This window comes from Suncus etruscus, chromosome X, assembly GCF_024139225.1.
Source record: "Suncus etruscus isolate mSunEtr1 chromosome X, mSunEtr1.pri.cur, whole genome shotgun sequence".
NCBI lineage: Eukaryota > Metazoa > Chordata > Mammalia > Eulipotyphla > Soricidae > Suncus > Suncus etruscus.
In genome coordinates, this window is record NC_064868.1 from 106,276,848 (window position 1) to 106,300,839 (window position 23,992).

The window sequence follows — 23,992 nt, forward strand, 5'->3', positions numbered from 1 at the left end:
CAAGATTGGCAGTAGTTCCTCTTGGAATGTTTGATAGAATTCATTAGTGAATCCATCTGGACCTGGGCTTTTGTTTTTCGGCAGACATTTGATTACTGTTTTAATTTCATCAATGGTGATGTGGGTGTTTAGATATGCTACATCCTCTTCCTTCAACTGTGGAAGATTATAAGAGTCCAAGAATTTATCCATTTCTTCCAGGTTCTCATTTTTAGTGGCATAGAGTTTTTCAAAGTAGTTTCTGATTACCCTTTGAATCTCTGTCATATCAGTAGTGATCTCTCCTTTTTCATTCCTAATACGAGTTATCAAGTTTCTCTCTCTCTCTTTCTTTTTTAGGTTTGCCAGTGGTCTCTCAATCTTGTTTATTTTTTCAAAGAACCAACTTCTGCTTTCGTTGATCTTTCGGATTGCTTTTTGAGTTTCCACTTCGTTGATTTCTGCTCTCAGCTTTGTTATTTCCTTCTGTCTTCCTATTCTTGGGTCCTTTTGTTGAGCATTTTCTAGTTCTATTAGCTGTGTCATAAAGCTACTCAGGTAAGCTCCTTCTTTCTTCCTGATGTGTGCTTGCAAAGCTATAAATTTTCCTCTCAGTACTGCTTTTGCTGTGTCCCTTAATTTCTTATAGTTTGTGTCTTTATTGTCATTTGTTTCCAGGAACCTTTTGATTTCCTCCTTGATTTCATCTCGGACCCACTGGTTATTGAGCATGAGGCTGTTTAACTTCCAGGTGTTAAAATGTTTCTTCTGAGTCCCTTTGGAGTTCACAAATAATTTCAGAGCCTTGTGGTCAGCGAAGGTAGTCTGCAAAATTTCTATCCTCTTGATCTTATGGAGGTATGTTTTATGTGCCAGCATGTAGTCTATCCTGGAGAATGTCCCATGTACATTGGAGAAGAATGTGTATCCAGGTTTCTGGGGATGGAGTGTCCTATATATATCCACTAGGCCTTTTTCTTCCATTTCTCTCCTCAGGTCTAGTATATTCTTGTTGGGTTTCAGTCTGGTTGACCTATCCAGTGTTGACAAAGCAGTGTTAAGGTCCCCCACAATTATTGTGTTGTTGTTGATATTATTTTTTAGATTTGTCAACAGTTGTATTAAATATTTTGCTGGCCCCTCATTCGGTGCATATATAATTAGGAGAGTGAATTCTTCCTGCTCTACGTACCCCTTGATTAATATAAAATGTCCATCTTTGTCCCTTACAACCTTCCTGAGTATAAAGTTTGCATTATCTGATATTAGTATGGCCACTCCAGCTTTTTTATGGGTGTTGTTTGCTTGGATAATTTTTCTCCAGCCTTTTATTTTGAGTCTATGTTTGTTCTGACTATTCAGGTGCGTTTCTTGTAGGCAGCAGAAGGTTGGATTGAGTTTTTTGATCCATGTAGCCACTCTGTGTCTCTTAACTTGTGCATTTAGTCCATTGACGTTGAGAGAAAGAATTGTCCTGGGATTTAACGCCATCTTTATTTCAAAATTTGGTGTGTCTTTTGGGTAGTCTTGTCTTAGATTATGTTTTTCAGTTTTTCTCTTAAGACTGGTTTTGTGTCTGTGAAGTTTCTGAGCTGTTTTTTGTCTGTGAAGCCATGTATTCTTCCGTCAAACCAGAAAGTGAGTTTTGGTGGGTATAGTATTCTGGGTGAAGCATTCATTTCATTCAGTCTTGTCACAATATCCAACCACTTCTTTCTGGCATTGAGTGTTTCTGGTGTCAGGTCTGCTGTAAATCTCAGGGAAGCTTGCTTGAATGTGATTTCCCCTTTTGATCTTGCTGTTTTCAGAATTCTGTCTCTATCTGTGGGATTTGTCATTGTGACTAGGATGTGTCTTGGGGTGGTTTTTCTGGGGTCTCTTTTGGTTGGTACTCTTCGGGCATGCAGGATTTGATCACATATATTCTTTAGCTCTGGAAGTTTCTCTTTAATGATGTTCTTGACCATTGATTCTTCCTGGAAATTTTTTTCCTGGGTCTCTGGGACTCCAATGATTCTTAAGTTGTTTCTGTTGATCTTATCATAGACTTCTATTTTCATCTGTTCCCATTCTTTAACTAATTTTTTCATTGTCTGCTCATTTGCTTTAAGTTTTTTGTCCAATCTCTCCTGCTGTATGAATTGTTATGTTTCTCATCTTCCACAGCACCAAGTCTATTCTCAGCTTCTGATACCCTGTCCCAGAGCTTATCCATTTTGTAATTCACTTCGGTTACTGACTTTTTCAGTCCTGTTAGTTGACATGTTATTTCAGTTTGAAGTTTTGTGATTTCTGTCTTCATATTTTCTTGGTTCTTATTAGTTTTCTGTTCAACTCGATCCATGGTTTCTTGGAGTCCATTGAGCATCTTCCATATTGCTAGTCTAAAGTCCTTATCTGAGAGGTTGATTAGTTGGTTGGTCATTATCTGGTCCTCAGAATTGTCATCTTCATTCTCTATGTCTGATGCTGGCCTGCGTTGTTTCCCCATTGTCACACTTGTATTGTGGGTTTTTCTACGTGTTGTGGTGGTATTCATTGTCTATATGATGCAGGCAGCACACTCCTCTGGCTCCTCCCTTTCTGGATGGGCTGACTTGCCTCTAAGGGAGGGGAGTCCTCCGTGGATGAAGCCTCACACTGGGTAAAATCTTAGGCCCGAGCATGCAACAGAGAAGACAGTCCGGAGAGAAATGTTTGCTTCTGTGATATAGCACCGTTCTTAGTGTGATTTTTCCTTCTTGTTGCAATGGAGTTCTTTCCTTAGAAAGAGTGCATGGCCTTGTAGCGAATGGCAGTGCTCCGCTGGAGCCTCTTTTTGCCCCACTCGCAAGCGTTTCACGCAAGAGGACAGTAGACAGACATAGACAGGTCACACTCACAGTTTTTCACAGTTGGGCCCCACTGGGCCGGTGTAATTTCGCGGATTTTCCCCGCCTGGTGTCACACACAGGGAGCCGGCTTTTGCAAAGCTTAGCCGGTTTTCATGCTCTGTAGTCCCTCCCTCTTCATTTTTATTGGTTGATTGGCTTGTTTCTGGGAAATACCCAGTGACACTCAGGGGTCAATCCTGGTTTCTGCACTCGAAAATCACCCCTAGTATGCTGGGGGACCATATGGGATGCCGGGAATCAAATCAGGTCCCTCTCAGGTTAGCCGCATGCAAGGCAAATGCCCTACCGCTGTGCTATCTCTCTGGCCCTGTCTTGTTTTCCTTTTTGTTTGTTTGTTTGTTTGGGGGCCACACCCGGTGATGCTCATGAGTTACTCCTGGCTATTCACTCAGAAATTGCTCTTGGCTTAGGGGTTCATATGAAATGGTGGGGATCAAACAGAGGTCCGTCCTGGGTATCTCATGCAATGCAATTGCCCTACTGCTGCACTGTCGCTCGGGCCCCTTTGTCTTGTTTTCTTAATCCTTGTGACACCCCTGTTTCAAGCATATTCACTTGGGTTTGATCCCTGGCAGAATTTACCAGGGGCCAACAGCTCCTGCATTGCAGCACTCTGCCACCAGTTAGATCTGGGTATTTCAGGTGGCATGATAGTGGAAGTCCTTAAAGGAAAAGGCCTCCCTTACGACAGCTTCCTTTTCATCAGCTCATTTGATCTCTATGTGGGCCTGGCTCAGGAGTTGTTGCTGTTGTTTTTTGTGCCAGAGAGGGTGGGGAGACTGAGTTGGGCTTGGTCGGGTGGGAGGTTCTTACCCAATATCTGAGGTTATCATGTTCTAGCTATGGTCAAGGAATGGGTTGTGTCTCAGATTGAATTAGAGTGTGCAATGGGCTCTGGATCCTGATTTGAAACTCTTGTCTGTGGGAATAGAGGAGCCATCTAGCTTGTAGAAAAGCCCGTGCCTGCCATGAACATGGAGCACTGGGAACCAGGCCTAAGTATTCTTTTGTCACTGCCTATCCTAACTGTGCTTCTTTCCCCTTCGTTCTAGAGGGGCCTGAAGACACAGACTCCAATATGTGCTACCAGAGAACCTAGAACAGTATATATTCAACACTGTCCAGTAGTGGGGCAAGAGCACAGAATGCCCATGCTATAAGCCCTCTCCAAGAATGTGTACCCTGTCTGGCCTGTCATTTTGTGGGGAATAGCTCAGAAGAATCTATGAAGCACTTAGTATCACATCATGTACCCAGATTGCTCCCCAGTTGTACCTTCCATTGTCTCCCCTGCACTTAAATTTTTCCCAATTTTGTTTTGATAGGTGCCTCAAATACTGCTCTGGTTGCTCAGGTTGTGGTCTACTAAGTGTTCCTGGCACCTGATGCATAAATTTTGTGTTACTTGCATGATGGCCAGGTGAGCACTAGGGCTCTGGAGGGTGTAGGTCATCCTCAGACACCAGTGCTTACTGAAGGCAGCTGCAAGTGTTTCTGTGGCTCAGAGTTGTCAATCAATAGCTCTGTGTTCTTTGAGTCTGAGTTAAAGAAAAATAGAACCACAAGGCTGATGACTTGAAAAGTACAGGTTAGGGGTTAAATCCTTTTGGAAGGACTTGCTTGTCTTGGCAGAAGAGGATGGGGGGAAGTTCGGCTTGGAAGCACACAAGACCTTTAGAAATGGGTGCATTGGGGAACTTTATGGCAGAGCAGATTGGTTCTGGAGGACTGATTCAACTGCCATCAGCATGGCGGCATGTTCAATTCATAGGAACAAGCTTGGACAGTTGCTTTGTACTGGCTCACCTGGAGAGAACCTGATTTCCCACCAAATGAGAGTTGTCCTATAAATCTCTCCAGCTCAGTTTCCCCATGTACAGGTTACTGGCAGACCTCTGGTGCTTGATCTTAAAAACATTTTTGGTAGGGTCCAAGGGTGCAAGGCAGAAGTACTTACAGGGCTGGTTATGCATTTGACTCTCTGGGACACACATCCTAGCCTCTGTGTCCCAAGCCATTGAAGAAAGATGAGTAGGACACCAGGCTCAGCCTTCCTTAACAAGTATACTAGTGCTAATAGCTGTTTTCAGTATTCTCATTAGTTCACCAAGACATTTATTTTGGTCTAAGTCCCTAAACAGCTTGCAGATTCAAAACTTTGTAGGAGTTGCAAGTCACTGAGGAATATAAGGGGAGAATGGAAGAATTTTAGGAATTGCAGAATTAACCACATTTTTCTCTCTATAAGATGCACCTGACCATAAGACACACATAGCTTTTTAGACGCTCTCCTCCCCTGCACTCAGGCTTCAGCTCCAGGTGGCATTTGCTCCATAAGACACACTTTTGGGAGGGAGAAAGAAAGTGTGTTTATTGCATAAAATGTTATATATCTAGAAAGAGGAGGCAGTAAAAATGTGGGACCAGGAGGAGTGATAGAGTATAGCAGGAAGGGCATTTTCTTTGCATGCAGACCCGGATGTGATCCCTGGCATCCCATATTTGCCCCTGCGCCCAATCAGGACTAATTTCAGAGTGTCAGGTGAAATGCCTGAGTGTCGCTGGGTGTGACCTCTCACCTCAAAAAGATGGGTCTAGAATAGAAGGATATTTAAATTTTTATTAGTTAAGTTGCTCCTGTATTTTTTAAGTAGCAAATTAAAAAATATGGGGCTGGAGAGTTATTACAGTGTAGGTTGGAAGCTTACCTTGCACATGTCTAACACAGGTTTGATCTCTGGCACCTTTTATGGTCTCTTGAGACCTGCCAGGAGTGTAGAGTAAGTCTTGAGTATGCCTACTGTAAAGCAAATGAAAAAGAAAATAGCAATTAAAATGCAAGCCCTGTATGAACCAAAGGAACCTGTATCTAACAATTGGAGTCAATAGGAGGCCTAGTTCAGGGATGTGTGTAACAATCCTTTTGAGTGTTTTCTGTTTTGTTGAAATAGGTTCAGGAAGTGTCTCCAGGCACTTAAGTTGTGAAGTCAGTGTGTGAACCTGTCTATGGTACCATAGTTTAAACTAGTATGTTATGTGGGTTCTGTAGATTCAGAAGGGTATAGAGGTTATTGAATATTATCTGAACAAGGTGATTGTGCATTTTTCAGGCTTTGGGGCAGTAATTCTTAAAGCTTTTCCACTTGTGGGTGTGTGTTGCTTGCTGGAAACACCTCAGGTTCATGACACAGTTGGTCACATTTTGAATTAAATGTCGGTGATTGTACCATCAGGAAGGGAGAGAAAGAGCACATCATGAGAGCAGGAAATTTTATTCACTGCTGTATCTTTTGTTCCAGGACAAATGCCGATATTACTCTAGTGGAAACATTTTAATCTTGAAGTCCACTTACCCAAAGGTTCAAGTAGTTTAGGCTTTGGAATCCACTTAGTACTGTTCCAATGTCAGAGTATGTTGGTCAGGAAGATTTTCCCACAACCAAAGTTTTGTGTAATTTAATGCTCGTATAAATCAAGTGAATAACATTAAAATGTAAATTGTAGGCCCCAGTGGTGGTTCAATGCCTAACACAGGTGCCTTGTAAGTTTATGACTATGATTCAATTTCTGGAGCCACCCACATGTGCAAAACATGCTTTCCTATCAGGGATTCTTGGCTCTAGCACAGAATGTCCAATCTCTGGCACACTGGAGTGATGTGTGTACAAGCAAGTTGTAAAACCACCATTGAACACTATAATTCACCAGATGGAAACACTACAGCTGAGAATATAAACCCTAGCATGTACTTGTGTGAATACCATTAAAGCCCCAGGTAAGTACAACAAAAATACACATGCTCACAATAACTAAGTGCAACCTCCAGTGAGCACATATGTACATATAATTATGTGGCTTCCTGTGAGCATTGTGGCCAGGAGTGTGAGCTATATAACCAGACACATAGTTGTGGTTACCAACAGCAACAACAAAGGAAGAGAAAAGAGGGTAAAAACAATGAAAAACTTGATGCAAATTCTGATTTAATGAACTGGGAGTGGGCCTGAGATTCTGCATTTCTTTGAAACTTTCAGGTAATGCTGATACTCCCAGTTCATTGACCACACTTTGAGTAGTAAGGCTTTGAGCTAAAATAGGGTAATAGGCATAGCCTGCCAGTTAATTGCTGTTTACTTGGGGCGACTTGATCCTCTGCTACAGAGAAACTTCCTTGCTTAAGGCCCAATAGTAGCTTATTAATTTTCAAGCTCTACCAAACAACTATACATGTTTTAATTAAAAAAGACCCCAAATCAATTAAGATAGACATCTCTGCAACTATAAAATTCATGGATGTAAATTGTGTTGTTGTTTTTTTCTGACAGGAATGGAATAATGTTCCTGTCTTTGTTTAATTAAAAAACGAGACAAGGGAGGTTTTGGAGGTGACAGACAGATGCCTGAATGTGTTACAATGAACTTAGGACAAGAGAATTTTCCTTTGGTGAATGTTTTAGTCTTCCACTCACCCTAGACTGGATGGCTTTAACAATTGATAAATATTTTTCTAAATACTGCAATCTGGTAAATTAAAAATCAAGAAGTTAGAAAGGTAGGTTTTTGCTTTGTTTTGTTTTGGTTTGGTTTTGGGTCACATTTGGTGATGCTCAGAGTTTCTTCTGGCTCTGAACTTGAGAATTACTCTTGGTGGTGCTTGAGAGACCATACAGCATGCCAGGGATAGAACCTTGGTTGGCCAATGCAAGGCCAGAGCATCATTCCATATACTTATTATTGTTCCTGCTACAGGAATGTAGGTCTTATTCCGAGGCCTCTTCTCTGTATGCTCACATGATCTCTTTGTGTGTATTTTCTTAGTAGGCAAAAATGAAAGATAGCTTTTATCTGGCATTTCTAAAAGGGCACTGCTCTTATCTGATCAGGGTCTCACCCTTAGTTTTCAGAATTTGTAATTCCTAGAATTTTCATTTGTAAATATAGTTACATTTGGAGTTAGGGTTTCACCTTATGAAATTTGTGTATATACAAATTTTTCATAATAATGCACATAATCTTAACTTATACCACCTTTTTTGTTCCCCAATTCACAATACAGACCAGGAGAAGGGCCTGGGTTGAGGTGTATATGGTGTGCATTTACTGAACCTTTTTTTTTATACAGTCAGTGTAAAGAACACAGCCTGTGATAAGAATTTGGAGGCCTTATCTTTTCTTTTCTGTTTTTTGATTTTTTAATATATATATAATATATACAAAAAATCCTTCACCAGTGCAACATTCCCATGACCAATATCCCAAGTGTCCTTCCTCCCCACCCCACACAAGCCTGTACTCTAGACAGGCTTTCTACCTCCCTCATTCAGTCATATTTTGTCATGATAGTTCTCAGTGTAATTATTTCTGGGACTGTACTAAACAATCCCTGTGGTGAGCTTCATGTCACCATGAAGCTGGACCCTCCAGTCCTCTATTTTGTCTCTGAGAATCATTACACAAATGTTTTTCGTTTTTCTCAAAACCCATAGATGAGTGAGACTATTCTGTATTTATCTCTCTCCCTCTGACTTATTTCATTCAACATAATAGATTCCATATACATCCATGTATAGGAAAATTTTATGACTTCATCTCTTCTGATGGCTGCATAATATTTCATTGTGTATATGTACCATAGTTTCTTTAACCATTCATCTGTTGAGGAGCATCTAGGCTGTTTCCAGAGTCTGGCTATTGTAAACAACACTGCAATGAATATAGCTGTGAGAAAGGGATTTTTGTATTGCATTTTTGTGTTCCTAGGATATATGCCTAGGAGTGGTATAGCTGGATCATATGGGAGCTCAACTTCCAGCTTTTGGAGAAATCTCCATATCGCTTTCCACAAGGGTTGGACCAGATGGCATTCCCACCAGCAGTTAATAAGAGTTCCTTTCTCTCCACATCCTCATCAGCACTGCTTGTTATCATTCTTTCTGATGTGTGCCAATCTCTGGGGCGTGAGATACTTATACCACCTTTGTAATAGAATTTGGTGGGTGAAAATAAAGTTTTGTTCAGATTTCCTCGCCTATCAAGAATCTTGAAATTCCCACTTAATTCTATTGTTTCAATGCCTTTAAATTGCCACTTAATTCTGCTGTTTTAATGCTTTTAGATTCCAAAAGTTTCCCCATGACAATTGAAATTTTCTTGAACTAGGAAAATAGTAACTACTTCACTTTTCAAGTCAGCAGTTTTTTACTCTATGACATTTTGAGGGGGTTGAGTCATATCCAGCAGTGCTCAGGGGTTACTCCTGACTCTGAGATCAAAAGTTGCTCCTAGGAGGTTCGGTGACCATATGGGACGCTGGGGACTGAACCTAGTCCATCCCAGGTCGGTCGCATGCAAGGCAAATGTTCTACTGTTGTTTTATCGCTCCAGCCCCTGGACTTCTTAAGGTCAAAGAATCTCAAGTCACTCAAATTTTCTGACAAATTTACATATAAAAATAAATATATAATATATAACACCTGTGAAGTTTTTGAGAGACAGAGAGAGTTAGTGCTTATATAGAGTTATCAGAAGGGACCAGTAATTCCTAAAGGCTAAAATTCTCTGATATAAGTAGAACAGAATTTAAGGCAAGGTATTTTGAATAAAGTTGAAATATCAAACATTTTATTGCATTATGTTGTGTTTCATATATCTCTCAGATCTTCCTTGAAAGAAATTCATAATCATATTTGTATACCTTATTCCCAGCATGGTGTCTACTACAGAGAATTTAGACAATACGTGGTCTGATATTATGATTATTTATGATTATGTTTATTCCCCTTTTTTCCTTTAGTTTATGGTTGTTGTAATGGCAAGATGTCATGCACACTTGGCTGCAGTATGTGCTAAGAGTCACACAATCGGTTGTGGTGCTTATACAGATGTCACCAAGGGTTTCATTTTTTTTTTGCCACCCCCCCAGGTTTCACTTTCTTTTTCTTTTTTTACTTTTTCTTTCTTCTTCTTTTTCTTTTCTTTTTTTTCTTTTTTTATTAATAATTCTTTTTTTTATTTCAACACCTTGATTACATACATGATTGTGTTTGGGTTTCAGTCATATAAAGAACACCACCCATCACCAGTGCAACATTCCCATCACTAATGTCCCAATTCACCCTCCTCCCCACCCGACCCCGTCTGTACTCTAAACAGGTTCTCAATTTCCCTCTTACAGTTCAAAATGTAGTTATTTCCCTAACTAAACTCATCACTCTTTGTGGTGAGCTTCCTGAGGTGAGCTGGAACTTCCAGCTCTTTTCTCTTTTGTGTCTGAAAGTTATTATTGCAAGAATGTCTTTCATTTTTCTTAAAACCCATAGATGAGTGAGACCATTCTGCGTTTTTCTCTCTCTCTCTGACTTATTTCACTCAACATAATAGATTCCGTGTACATCCATGTATAGGAAAATTTCATGACTTCATCTCTCCTGACAGCTGCATAATATTCCATTGTGTATATGTACCACTGTTTCTTTAGCTATTCGTCTGTTGAAGGGCATCTTGGTTGTTTCCAGAGTCTTGCTATGGTAAATAGTGCTGCAATGAATATAGGTGTAAGGAAGGGGTTTTTGTATTATATTTTTGTGTTCCTAGGCTATATTCCTAGGAGTGGTATAGCTGGATCGTATGGGAGCTCGATTTCCAGTTTTATGAGAAATCTCCATATTGCTTTCCATAAGGGTTGAACTAGACGGCATTCCCACCAGCAGTGGATAAGCGTTCCTTTCTCTCCACATCCCCGCCAACACTGCTTGTTCTCATCCTTTGTGATGTGTGCCAATCTCTGGGGTATGAGGTGGTACCTCATAGTTGTTTTGATTTGCATCTCCCTGATGATTAGTGATGTGGATCACTTTTTCATGTGTCTTTTGGCCATCTGTATTTCTTCTTTGTCAAAGTGTCTGTTCATTTCTTCTCCCCATTTTTTGATGGGATTAGATGTTTTTTTTCTTGTAAAGTTCTGTCAGTGCCTTGTATATTTTGGAGATTAGCCCCTTATCTGATGGGTATTGGGTGAATAGTTTCTCCCACACAGTCGGTGGCTCTTGTATCTTGGGCAATATTTCCTTTGAGGTGCAGAAGCTTCTCAGCTTAATATATTCCCATCTGTTAATTTCTGCTTTCACTTGCTTGGAGAGTGCAGTTTCTTCCTTGAAGATGCCTTTAGCCTCAATGTCCTGGAGTGTTTTACCTACGTGTTGTTCTATATATCTTATGGTTTTGGGTCTGATATCGAGGTCTTTAATCAATTTGGATTTTACCTTCGTACATGATGTTAGCTGGGGGTCTAAGTTCAATTTTTTGCAAGTGGCTACCCAGTTGTGCCAACACCACTTGTTGAAGAGGCTTTCCCTGCTCCATTTAGGATTTTTTGCTCCTTTATCAAAAATTAGGTGATTTTATATCTGGGGAACATTCTCTGAGTATTCAAGCTTATTCCACTGATCTGAGGGCCTGTCCTTATTCCAATACCATGCTGTTTTGATAACTATTGCTTTGTAGTAAAGTTTAAAGTTGGGGAAAGTAATTCCTCCCATATTCTATTTCCCAATGATTGCTTTAGCTATTCGAGGGTGTTTATTGTTCCAAATGAATTTCAAAAGTGCCTGATCCACTTCTTTGAAGAATGTCATGGGTATCTTTAGGGGGATCGCATTAAATCTGTACAGTGCTTTGGGGAGTATTGCCATTTTAATGATGTTAATCCTGCCAATCCATGAGCAGGGTATGTGCTTCCATTTCTGCGTGTCCGCTCTTATTTCTTGGAGCAGAGTTTTATAGTTTTCTTTGTATAGGTCCTTCACATTTTTAGTCAAGTTGATTCCAAGATATTTGAGTTTGTGTGACACTATAGTGAATGGAGTTGTTTTCTTAATGTCCATTTCTTCCTTATTAGTATTGGTGTATAGAAAGGCCATTGATTTTTGTGTGTTAATTTTGTAGCCTGCCACCTTGCTATATGAGTCTATTGTTTCTAGAAGCTTTTTGGTAGAGTCTTTGGGGTTTTCTAAGTAGAGTATCATGTCATCTGCAAACAGTGAAAGCTTGACTTCTTCCTTTCCTATCTGGATTCCCTTGATATCTTTTTCTTGGCTAATCGCTATAGCGAGTACTTCCAGTGCTATGTTGAATAGGAGTGGTGAGAGAGGACAGCCTTGTCTTGTGCCAGAATTTAGAGGAAAGGCTTTCAGTTTTTCTCCATTGAGGACAATATTTGCCTCTGGCTTGTGGTAGATGGCCTTAACTATATTGAGAAAGGTTCCTTCCATTCCCATCTTGCTGAGAGTTTTGATCAAGAATGGGTGTTGGACCTTGTCAAATGCTTTCTCTGCGTTGATTGATATGATCATGTGATTTTTATTTTTCTTGCTGTTGATGTTGTGTATTATGTTGATAGATTTACGGATGTTAAACCAGCCTTGCATTCCTGGAATGAAACCTACTTGATCGTAGTGGATGATCTTCTTAATGAGGCATTGAATCCTATTTGCCAGGATTTTGTTGAAGATCTTTGCATCTGCATTCATCAGCGATATTGGTATGTAATTTTCTTTTTTCTTAGCATCTCTGTCTGGTTTAGGTATCAAGGTGATGTTGCCTTCATAAAAGCTATTTGGAAGTTTTCTTGTTTTTTCAATTTCATGAAAGAGTCTTGCCAGGATTGGTAGTAGTTCCTCTTGAAAGGTTTGAAAGAATTCATTATTAAATCCATCTGGGCCTGGGCTTTTGTTTTTGGGCAGACATTTGATTATTTTCTTAATTTCCTCAATAGTAATGGGTGTGTTTAGATATGCTACATCCTCTTCATTCAATCGTGGAAGATTATAAGATTCCAAGAATTTATCCATTTCTTCCAGGTTTTCATTTTTAGTGGCATAGAGTTTCTCAAAGTAGTTTCTGATTACCCTTTGAATCTCTACCATATCAGTAGTGATCTCTCCTTTTTCATTCCTAATACGAGTTATCAAGTTTCTCTCTCTTTCTTTCTTTGTTAGTTTTGCCAGTGGTCTATCAATCTTGTTTATTTTTTCAAAGAACCAACTTCTGCTTTCGTTGATCTTTTGGATGGTTTTTCTGGTTTCCACTTGATTGATTTCTGCTCTCAGCTTTGTTATTTCCTTCTGCCTCCCTATTTTTGGATCCTTTTGTTGAGCACTTTCTAATTCTATGAGCTGCGTCATTAAGCTATTCAGGTACGCCCCTTCTTCTTTCCTGATGTGTGCTTGCAAAGCTATAAATTTTCCTCTCAGTACTGCTTTTGCTGTGTCCCATAGGTTCTGATAATTTGTGTCTCCATTGTCATTTGTTTTCAGGAAGGTTTTGATTTCCTCTTTGATTTCATCTTGGACCCACTGATTATTCAGTATGAGGCTATTTAACTTCCAGGTGTTAAAATTTTTCTTCTGTGTCCCTTTGTAGTTCATATATAATTTCAGGGCTTTGTGATCAGCAAAGGCAGCCTGCAAAATTTCTATCCTCTTGATATTATGGAGGTATGTTTTATGTGCTAACATGTAGTCTATCCTGGAGAATGTCCCATGTACATTAGAGAAAAATGTGTATCCAGACTTCTGGGGGTGGAGTGTCCTGTATATATCTACTAGGCCTCTTTCTTCCATTTCTCTCCTCAGGTCTAGTATATTCTTGTTGGGTTTCAGTCTGGTTGACCTGTCTAGTGTTGAAAATGTCGTGTTGAGGTCTCCCACAATTATTGTGTTGTTATTGATAATATTTTTCAGATTTGTCAACAGTTGTATTAAATATTTTGCTGGCCCCTCATTCGGTGCATATATGTTTAGGAGGGTGATTTCTTCCTGCTGTACATATCCCTTGATTAATACAAAATGTCCATCTTTGTCCCTTACAACTTTCCTAAGTATAAAGTTTGCATCATCTGATATTAATATGGCCACTCCTGCTTTTTTTTGGGTGTTGTTTGCTTGGATGATTTTCCTCCAGCCTTTTATTTTGAGTCTATGTTTGTTCTGACTATTCTTGTAGGCAGCAGAATGTTGGATTGAGTTTTTTGATCCATTTAGCCACTCTGAGTCTCTTAACTGGTGCATTTAGTCCATTGACATTGAGAGAAAGAATTGTCCTGGGAGTTAGTGCCATCTTTATATTAAAGTTTTGTGTGTCTGTTGGTAAGCCTTGTCTTAAAGTATGCCATTCAGTTTTTCTTTTAAGAACGGTTTTGAGTCTGTGAAGTTTTTGAGCTGTTGTTTGTCTGTGAAACTATGTATTGTTCCTTCAAACCTGAAAGTGAGTTTTGCTGGGTGCAGTATTCTAGGCGAAGCATTTATTTCATTGAGTTTTTCACTATGTCCCACCACTGCCTTCTGGCCTTGAGTGTTTCTGGTGACAGGTCTGGAGTAAATCTCAAGGATGTTCCCTTGAATGTAATTTCTCTTTTCGATCTTGCTGCTTTCAGAATTCTGTCTCTATCTATGGGATTCGTCATTATGACTAGGATGTGTCTTGGGGTGTTTTTTCTGGGGTCTCTTTTAGTTGGCACTCTTCGGAAATGCAGGATTTGATCGCATGTATTCATTAGCTCTGGTAGTTTCTCTTTAATGATGTTCTTGACTGTTGATTCTTCCTGGAGATTTTCTTCCTGAGTCTCTGGGACTCCAATGATTCTTAAGTTGTTTCTGTTGAGCTTATCATAGACTTCTATTTTCATCTGTTCCCATTCTTTGAGTAATTTTTCCATTGTTTGATCATTTGCTTTGAGGCTTTTTTCCAATTTCTTCTGCTGTATGGAATTGTTATGCATCTCATCTTCCAGTGTACTGATTCTATCCTCAGCTGCTGTTAACCTGTGGGAAATCTCAGCCATGTTTTTCTTCAATTCATCTACTGAGTTTTTCAGACCTGTTATTTGATCTGAAATTTCTGTTTGGAGTTTTCTCATTTCTATCTTCATATTCTCCTAGTATTGCGGGTTTTTCTACGTGTTGTGGTTGTATTCATCAGCTAAATGATGTGCACCATCGCGAAGGGGTGCGGAGCAACCGTGCTCCTCTGGCTCCTCCCTTTCTGGGCGTGTGGACTCACCTCCACGGAAGGCTCACAGGAAGGCAGGCTGGCAGATGAGCCACACCCAGGATGAAATCAGGCCGAAAATGCAGGACAGCAGAGTAGAGAGGCAGAAGGGTGCTGGCATCTGAGATCCAGAGGAGTTCAGTGGCTCCTCCCTTTCTGGGCGTGTCGACTCACCTCCATGGAAGGCAGGCTCCACGGAAGGCTCACGGGCAGGCCGGCTCCCCGAAGGCTCACGGGAAGGCAGGCTGGCTGATGAGCCGCACCCAGGATGAAATCAGGCCGAAAATGCAGGACAGCAGAGTAGAGAGGCAGAAGGGTGCTGGCATCTGAGATCCAGCGGAGTTCAGTCCAGGTTTCACTTTTTAATGCTGCTGCTTGCACAGATTTTAGTTAAAGTTCCCAGTGTTTATACATTTAGCTGTGGTTCATCACACCTTTTTGGTTAGGATAAGCCAGAGATTACCAGCTCCAGTGCAGTGTTGGTTCGGAACAGCAGAGCCACAGCACTGAGTACATGCAAAGGGCATTTGTGGATTGAACTCAGGACCTCACACTTGCAAGGCAGTAACTTTTGCTACTAAGTTAACTCTGAGCATCCAAATAATAATTATTTATTATTTTTATTCAATTTAATTTTACATTTTATTAATAACCACGATTCACTAAGTTGTTGATAGTTATGTGCTAGACATCTAATATTCTAGTGCCAATCCCACCACCAGTGTCAACTTCCTTACACAAGTGATCCCAGGTAACCAACCTTCTTACCTCCCAGTTTGTCAACTTGACAGGCACAATTTTAAGTTTGGTTGCTATAGATTGAATCTCATGTTTTCAGTATTATTGTGACTCTGGTTTGGGTATATAGATATTTTTAAATTTATTTTGGGCCACACCGGTGGCACTCAGGGGTTACTCCTGGCTCTCTGCTCAAAAATCGCTCCTGGCAAGCACGGGGGACTATATAGAATGCCAGGATTTGAACCAACATAGATCCTGGTCGGCCACTTGCAAGGCAAATGCCCTACCACTGTGCTATCTCTCTGCCCCCTATATAGCTATTTTTAAAGAGAAAATAAAACCAGATCTTCATCGATTCCTGGAAAATGCTCTGAAGTACAGAGCTCTGGCTATTTAGGTGCCTACCTAGGTGGGCATGGACAGAGGATACAGAAGTTCAAGAGTATCAAGATGAAACTTCAGTTAATTGATGCTATCTACAGGAACTCAAATCCATATACATGTATTCTTTTGGGAACCTATTCTCTGTCAGAGGCAAATTCCATGTCTAACATCTCAGCTTTTTCCTTCTTGTTTCCTAGTTAAAATGTGCTATTCAATCAATAAAAATGAATAATTTAAATTCAATATCCCTCTGTCGCTATCAATAATACTTTTGTGAGTGATGTAGTACTATGGTAATTCAATTTGTTAGTCGCTGCCACATTTTCACATGACAGTCTGCTGAAGTTGTAAACTTAATTTACTTGAGGCATTTGACACAAGTAACATTGATGGGTTTTATCTTTGAAAGTATTGATTTCGCCCCTCCTGGAAAATCCATCCTCTGTATTTGTGTTTATTAAATAAATAGGCACCTGTCTGTTTCAGGAAAATTTTCTTAAGCTAAGAGAGCTTCTTACTTAGTTTTAAGCAGATCTTTGTTAAGCACGTTAGAAACTTAGAATTGAGAGAGTCTGAGTATTTGTAGCCTCTCCTTCCAACGAATTCCCTCCCCATTACACTGATAAGTTTTAACATCAAGAGAACAGAGTCCACTGCTGGGTAGAGCTCACAGTTGGAAAGTTCCCCACAGTGGATAAATCTATTTTGCAACTTTCTTCTATTATTAGTTTTCTAAACGACATCGTAAATCTATTCATCAGTTGTCAATTCCTCCAGTATTTGTAGATTGTTTTCATGTACTTCCGAGATTTCTTGTCCGAGTTAAATATTCCGAGTACTTTCAATTCCTTTTTACTTGACAGGATTTCTTTCTAGATGACTTCACAATTATGCAGTTCTTCTTTGCCTATACTATGGTTGTTACTTAGAAGATGGCACCCGAGAATAAACAAAGCACTTCTGAGATCTAAAGGGATGAACTTTACTTAGAACTCCTTTCAAATAATGCTATAAAGTGACTGTCAGTTCAAAGTATTATTAATAAATGGTATTTTAGTTTCCTCTGTTGCTCTCTCCCTAGGTTAAATATCTATTCGACTCATTTTTCTACAATGAATAATTTGCATGTAAACAAAGTCACTAACTTAAATATAAGAAGTGAAATTATGGATCTATTACAGTCTTATTATTAATAACTAAGTGAAGAGACCCCTTGCTATAACTCATTGCACTGTTTCTCTTTGAAAAATAAACATTACATATTTCATAAATTACATCTTTAAATATTAGGTCATGGGTTAAGGGGGGGAGAACTGGCAGTCTTGATGAGGAGTTGTAGTACACACCCAGCAATTCTCAGGAGGTACTCTTGGTTCTACACTCAGGAATTACCACTGTGAAGGCTCAGGGGGCAACTTGGGATGCTGGGAATTAAACCTGGGTCAGCTTCATGCAATGCAAGCATTCTACCCACTTCACTATCTCTCTGTGACTTCAGAACTGTTGGTTTTAATGAGTTTTTTCTTAACAATTTGTTTTTCATTTGGAAAAATTCCAAACATTTACCAAAATAAAAAGTACATTATAAAGAATATCTATAAGCTCACCCACCCAGGTTTTATGAACACAGATTAAATGGCAAATTTATTCCACCTGTGAAATCACACTCTCCTTTCTGCCTTACCTATTTACTGTCTCCCCAGCCCCAAGCCTTATTGAGTATTTAGATTTTGCTTTAACCTTCTTTATCTCTGTCTGCCTGTCATTTAACCTCTTTCCAATAGAGTTGTCCTTTTTTTCGGTATAGTTTCCTAGTATGTATTTTTTAGTTGTATCCCACTAGTAGTGTTTAAAATTTCATCAGTTGTCACTTCCTCCAGTATTTGTAGATTGTTTTCATGTACTTCCAAGATTACTTGTTTGAGTTAAATATTCCTTAAAAAAAGTTCTCCCTTTCTTACTTTGGCCCAATTAGATATTGACTAAAATAAATTTAGGTTTGATTTTTTTTTTTGGTTTTTGGTTTTGGGGCCATACCTGGCGGCACTCAGGGGTTACTCCTGTCTCTGCACTCAGAAATCACTCCTAGCAGGCAAGGGAGACCATATGGGATGCAAGGGTTTGAACTAGGGTCTGTTCACTTGCAAGGCAAACACCCTACTGCTGTGCTATCTCTCTGGCCTCAGGTTTTATTAGAATGCTTCATAGACAATGTCCTGTGAAACTATTAGGAGGCATTTGCCCCCTTGTTTCTCTTTTGTGATGTCAGCTTCCATTGATGCTCATTGCAGATAATCTATAGGGATTACAAAATGATGATATATTTGTACTATTATTCTCAAGTCATTTATTACTTTGAAGAAATTTACAAATACAATCTGTTCCTCTTCAACTATATAGTTTCAATACGATTAATAGAAGAGATTAAAAAATTAATTCTTTATAGCAGTAGGGACTGAAGTGTAAGGCACTTACTTTGCATGTGGTCAACATGGTTTTGATCTCTGATCCCACACATGGTCCCCTGAGCACCACCAGAGGGGATCCCTGAGTACAGAGCCAAAAGTAATTCCTGAGCTCCATCCTGCATGACTCCTAAACAGGAAAAAAAACAACCCCAAAATTCTTCATAACATTGCAAAAATTGGATAATATTCAAAGTATGTAAGGAACCCATATACAGTTACAAAAACAAAACCTAATTATTTATCTCATTAAAAGGGGTAAGGTACTTGAATGGACATTTTAGCAAATTTTTTTCTAAAGAAGACAAAATTATCAACTGGCACATGAAATGATGCTCAGCATCACTAACCAGGGAAATTCAAATCAAAATCATAATGTGATATCACTTCCTACTTCTTAGAATATTATTGGATAAGAGACAATTAGTGTTGAGGAGCTTGTGGAGAAATAACTCTTATACACTGTTGGTGAACTGTAAATTGAAGTTACATAATTATGGAGGTTCTTTAAAGCACCTCTTGTGTGATTGGTGTTGGAATATCTTATGCCTGAAACTCAATTATAAATAACTGTAAATTATAATGTCTAAATAGAATTTTTATTTGGAAAAACTCTAAAAATAGTACTATATATTATTCAAAGTTTCCATAAATATATAAACTTCTGGCTATATATTCAACTAAGAAAACCTTGTGAGAGTTTTATGATTATATCATGACATATTTTTGGTTTTCTCTGAAAAAAGAGGCAAATAAAGTTTGGCCTTTTACCTTTATTTAAGGTGAGTCAAAACTAAGTTGGACTATGCTAAAGAATAAAAATAGAAAAATATGTATATATATATATCAGTTTCACTTATATTTTTAAATATGATGAATCACACATAAGATCATACAATGAAATTATATCCATGTGGTAAGCCATTAATATATTTCAAATGAATTCATATATTTAATTAAGTGATAGAAGTAAAGATGTGACAGATAATTATGAAATGGACTTACTCATTTATAGAATATAATAATTATTGCAATTGAACTGGCAGAAACAACCGAGCCATCTCCTAGACATAGTAAAAACTATGATGGTTGCTGAATAAAAGGGGATTTCTCACCTCCTGTGAGAAATAGACAGAAAGGTCTTTTGTATGTGTGGGGGAATTAAGATTGTTTTATTATTTTTATTATTAATTGCATAATTTAAGCATGGTAGATACAAAATTGTTCATTGTTGGGTTTCAGTCATAGATTGTACACCATCTTTTACACTTTCCACCACCAATGTCTCCCATTTACCTCCCACTACCACCCTACCCCCCTTCCTTCACCTATATCTAGGGAAGGCAATTTACTTGTATTCCCCCCATTTTTTTTACACTATGTTTGCTTGATTATAAATGGAGGGGTCTTTTTGCATATAGATGGGACTTTGGTCGTGAGAATGGTTAGTATTCTGTGTACATAGAGGTTTAAAATTGCAAATAAACTTTAGTAATTAATATTTCACATGTAGGTGAAACTGTTGCTGGCAGAAATATATAGAGGGCCCTAGTAATATGCGTATTTGGGAAAACTGCATCTGAAACTTGATCTAGCTCTAAGGCATGGAGCAATTTGATTCACAGAATTCTAAGCCATGTACAAGGAGGCTTCCAAAGAGATGTTTGAATTAACAAAGGTCACAGAAAGTATATCAAAAAGAGACCATCAACTGCTCCAAATTCTCTAATCCTAGGTCTCCCAGCCATTCTTAGGGTGTAGAGGTGGATAAAAAATAGGAACTTTTCTTCTTGAGACTGCCCCCATATAAGTCACCCTGGGAAAGCTAACAGCATCAAAACTATCTAATGAGTACCTTTCACCTCATATTGTGGGGTCCTGTGTTCTGAATAAAGAGGGACACCATTTTCTAAAGGCTACATGTCAGGCTTCTCTTAGATTCTGAAAAAGGAGGGATGCCATTTTGTAAAAACCACAGTTCACCCACATGTTAGGCCTTCTCAAGCCTGTTCTCATTAACACTGCTCCAAGCTACCTGGCCACATCAGGTAGTCTATCGGGAAAGGACACAGGGAGAAGTAGAAAGGTAACCTAGAAAACAGCCAATCATTTTAAAGATCATCAAAAAGCTAGAACCTTCCTCTATCTCTTATACAATCACATTCATGACCTTGGGTGGGGTTCGTCTCCTGTGAGACAAAATCCTGACAGGTCAGTTTGGAGCTGTTGGTAGGTGGATTAAAGTTTTGTTCAGTTTCGACTCTGGACCCTAACATTACTACTACACATAATTCCCTTAAGTTCTATTCATTTTGACCCCAAAGAGCATGATTTCATTATTTTTCCTTGACCAACTGGGGGTGACAAGGGTTCTGCACTGCCAGAGATTACCCAGGCCACCTCAACAATGATTGCGGGGATTCAGAAATATATCCAGTGATGCTCAGGGTTCCATGTAGTGCCTGGTACTAAATCTAGGTCAGCTATAGGTAAGGCACTTCAACCTATGATGATCTCTCTGGTCCCTCATCATTTTGTTTTGATTTTAATTTTCTATACTACTTATCTTTGCTTTGCTTATATATTTTCCTTTTGTTATTAGATACATATGAGGTTTTCAGAAATGTGATCTCTTGTTGAATAAAATGTGAGCTATAGTAATAGTTCTGTCTTCTTTTATAGAATGCTTTGTTTGGAAGCTCATTTTAAAGTCTAAACTATGCCCCTAATTGTGATACTATTGCTAGAGCCATACTGTGTGCTCTCTAGCCATAATTTTATCTTCAAAATAGACCTACTTTACTTCTTAGCTTGAGTTTATTATCTCAGATAATTCTAAGACTTGATGTTTGTAAAAACATAGAGTAGGTTCTATATTTTGATAGAATATGTCCACATCTTTCTGTTCTATGCTTTAGCAAGCATTCTTGATTAGGAACTAATATATGGGATTAGTAGGCCAAATAGAACACCTAGATGACCTGCATTGACAGTAGGAAGAGAGTTCAAGTTATGGCTACAATTATGATAAAGTTGAGAAGGGATATTACTAACCTAGTATTACTAAACTAGTAATCTTTAGGTGCTAGAATATGACAAAATCTGCTGAAATGTTTGTTAAACACATTGCTGATCCCAAGCTCCAGAATTTTATATTCATTAGGTGTGATGTCAGTGCAAAACTGTTACATGTCTAACAAGTTCCTTGGTGATTCAGGTGATACCTCTTTGGGGACCAAGTCATCTTCATTGGCATAGAATAAATGTCATTTTGGTATTGCCAATCTGCTAGATTGAATTTATTGTGTCTTGTCTGTACAGTGAATGATACTCATTATATATTTCCCTCATCCAGATCTTGGTTTAATCAGGAAAGAGGCATGAAATAGGTCTTCTGATTGTGTACATTTTTAAATGCATAGCTTATAGCTGAATCTGATTATGTTATATAAGTTGTTTTATGTTATGTTACATTATGTTATATTATATTATGAACACTGCATTAAGGAGATAGAAATAAGGAAGGCTAAGAAGAACAAATCTTTAGAAAATATCCTATTTTATATTGAAGAACTATATACTCTGAGATACAATGAGGAAAAAGTATATTACTCAGAAACAGGGCTTTTCATAATACTTTGTAAATCATTGGATGCTCTTTAAAATTGATGTATCGATATCATGGGATTGAGCCTAATGAACACAGTACAGGCATGATAAAAATGTGGTCTATGTAAAAAAAACCCAATTGCTACTTGCTGAACCCATCAAATAGGATATGTTGTCCCAAAAGGCAGGCTTATGGAAAAAGCATTGCAATAAGCCACCTGATGCCATTCATAGAAGTTGAAGTGAATATCTTAACATTCAACATGAGACATAGAAAGTTTCTGTAGGTTCATCCAAATTGTTTATTTCATTATCATTATTAACTGTTTGGGCACTGAGACTTTATTTTCTGGTAATGGCAATTCAACATTCTCAATCAACTAAGATTCATGAGTCTAGCTAGACTTGGTAGTAGATTGGTTTGTACCATACACTTTAGATTCAAAGAATATTTGTTTTAGCTCCCATTTTGTTTAAAGCACTGTGTTAAACATATCAGGAACACATGGTCTAAGGAAAGAAATAGGTCCAATGCAAAGAGTTGATATCAGAATATAAGGATATAATTAAAATATATTTTATATGATTTTAAAGGAAATGAAATTAAGGTTGATTGGGATAACCAAAGATAACTTTAAAAGGGAGGAATAGACATGAATTTAGCAACATAAAACAGTACTGGGTGAAGTGGGGTGGTATTCTTGGATTTCTCAATAAGGAGTAAACAGCAGAGGCAAGCAAAAGTGAGTTGTTAGGACAATGGATAGGGCATTTGCCTTACATCCGACCAAATTTGGTTTGGTCTTCAGCATCCTATATGGTCCCTTGAACCCAACAGAAGTGTTCTCTGAGCATAGAGCCAAGAGTAAACCCTGAGCACCAGAGGGCATGACCCAAGAACACACACGAAAAAGGAGCAAACAGCAAATTAAATAGGTCTCAAGTTTCTACTCCAAGGAAATGATTTCAAATTTTGATTTTGTAGATTGTATAATTTCTTCCACCATTTTTTGAAAAACACTTTTTCTTTAATATTTACTTTTAATGTACTACTTCTACCTTTTAATGTAGTATAAGAGTATGTTTTAAAGAGTTTACAGTATAGAAAATATAATGATGGGAAGAACATAATTTTCACTCATGTTCTTAAACTAAAGTCCCCAATGCCAGACTCATGATTTGATAGAAATAATATGACCTGATAATGAATTATTTTCCTATTCAAAAAGCAAGTCAAATATTCGTTTCTTATTAATAATTCAATGTGACAAATTTATTACCTTGAAGGTGCTGCAAGTCAATCAGACAATAGGAAATTGTGTCTTCCTTTCAGCCCATTTAATTGGTATCGAAGTGTGACCTTCATCAAAACCTTGACTTTGACTGTAAACTTTTATTATATTAGCTGTATTGGAGGTTTGACACTGAGCACACTTTACTAACCCTCTGAGGATATGGACTCTAGAATCTTTACAGAAGCCCAGTCAGTCACTTGTGACATTTTGATGTAGAATATCAGTGATTGGTTATATAGTGTGGTTGTTGCTAATGCTGGACAGGAGAGAACTGCCTTGAAGATCATTTTTAACTATCCAAAATTTTTTTTTGGTTTTTCGGGCCACACCCGTTCAAAGCTCAGGGGTTACTCCTGGTTAAGCGCTCAGAAATCGCCCCTGGCTTGGGGGGACCATATGGGACACCGGGTGATCGAACCACGGTCCTGATCTTTGGCTAGCGCTTGCAAGGCAGACACCTTACCTCTAGCGCCACCTCGCCAGCCCCATCTATCCCAAAATTTTTTTTTTGTTTGTTTTTTGGGTCACACCCGGCGGTGCTCAGGGGTTACTCCTGGCTGTCTGCTCAGAAATAGCTCCT

At 38.7% G+C, this 23,992-nt stretch overlaps 1 non-coding gene across 1 annotated transcript; it reads right to left on the reverse strand.

Moving 5' to 3' along the window:
- Positions 1–7,904: 7,904 nt before the first annotated feature.
- Positions 7,905–8,036, reverse strand: LOC125999863 (small nucleolar RNA SNORA51). The gene has a single exon (XR_007492325.1). It is a non-coding gene; the product is annotated as a small nucleolar RNA SNORA51 (small nucleolar RNA).
- Positions 8,037–23,992: the final 15,956 nt, after the last annotated feature.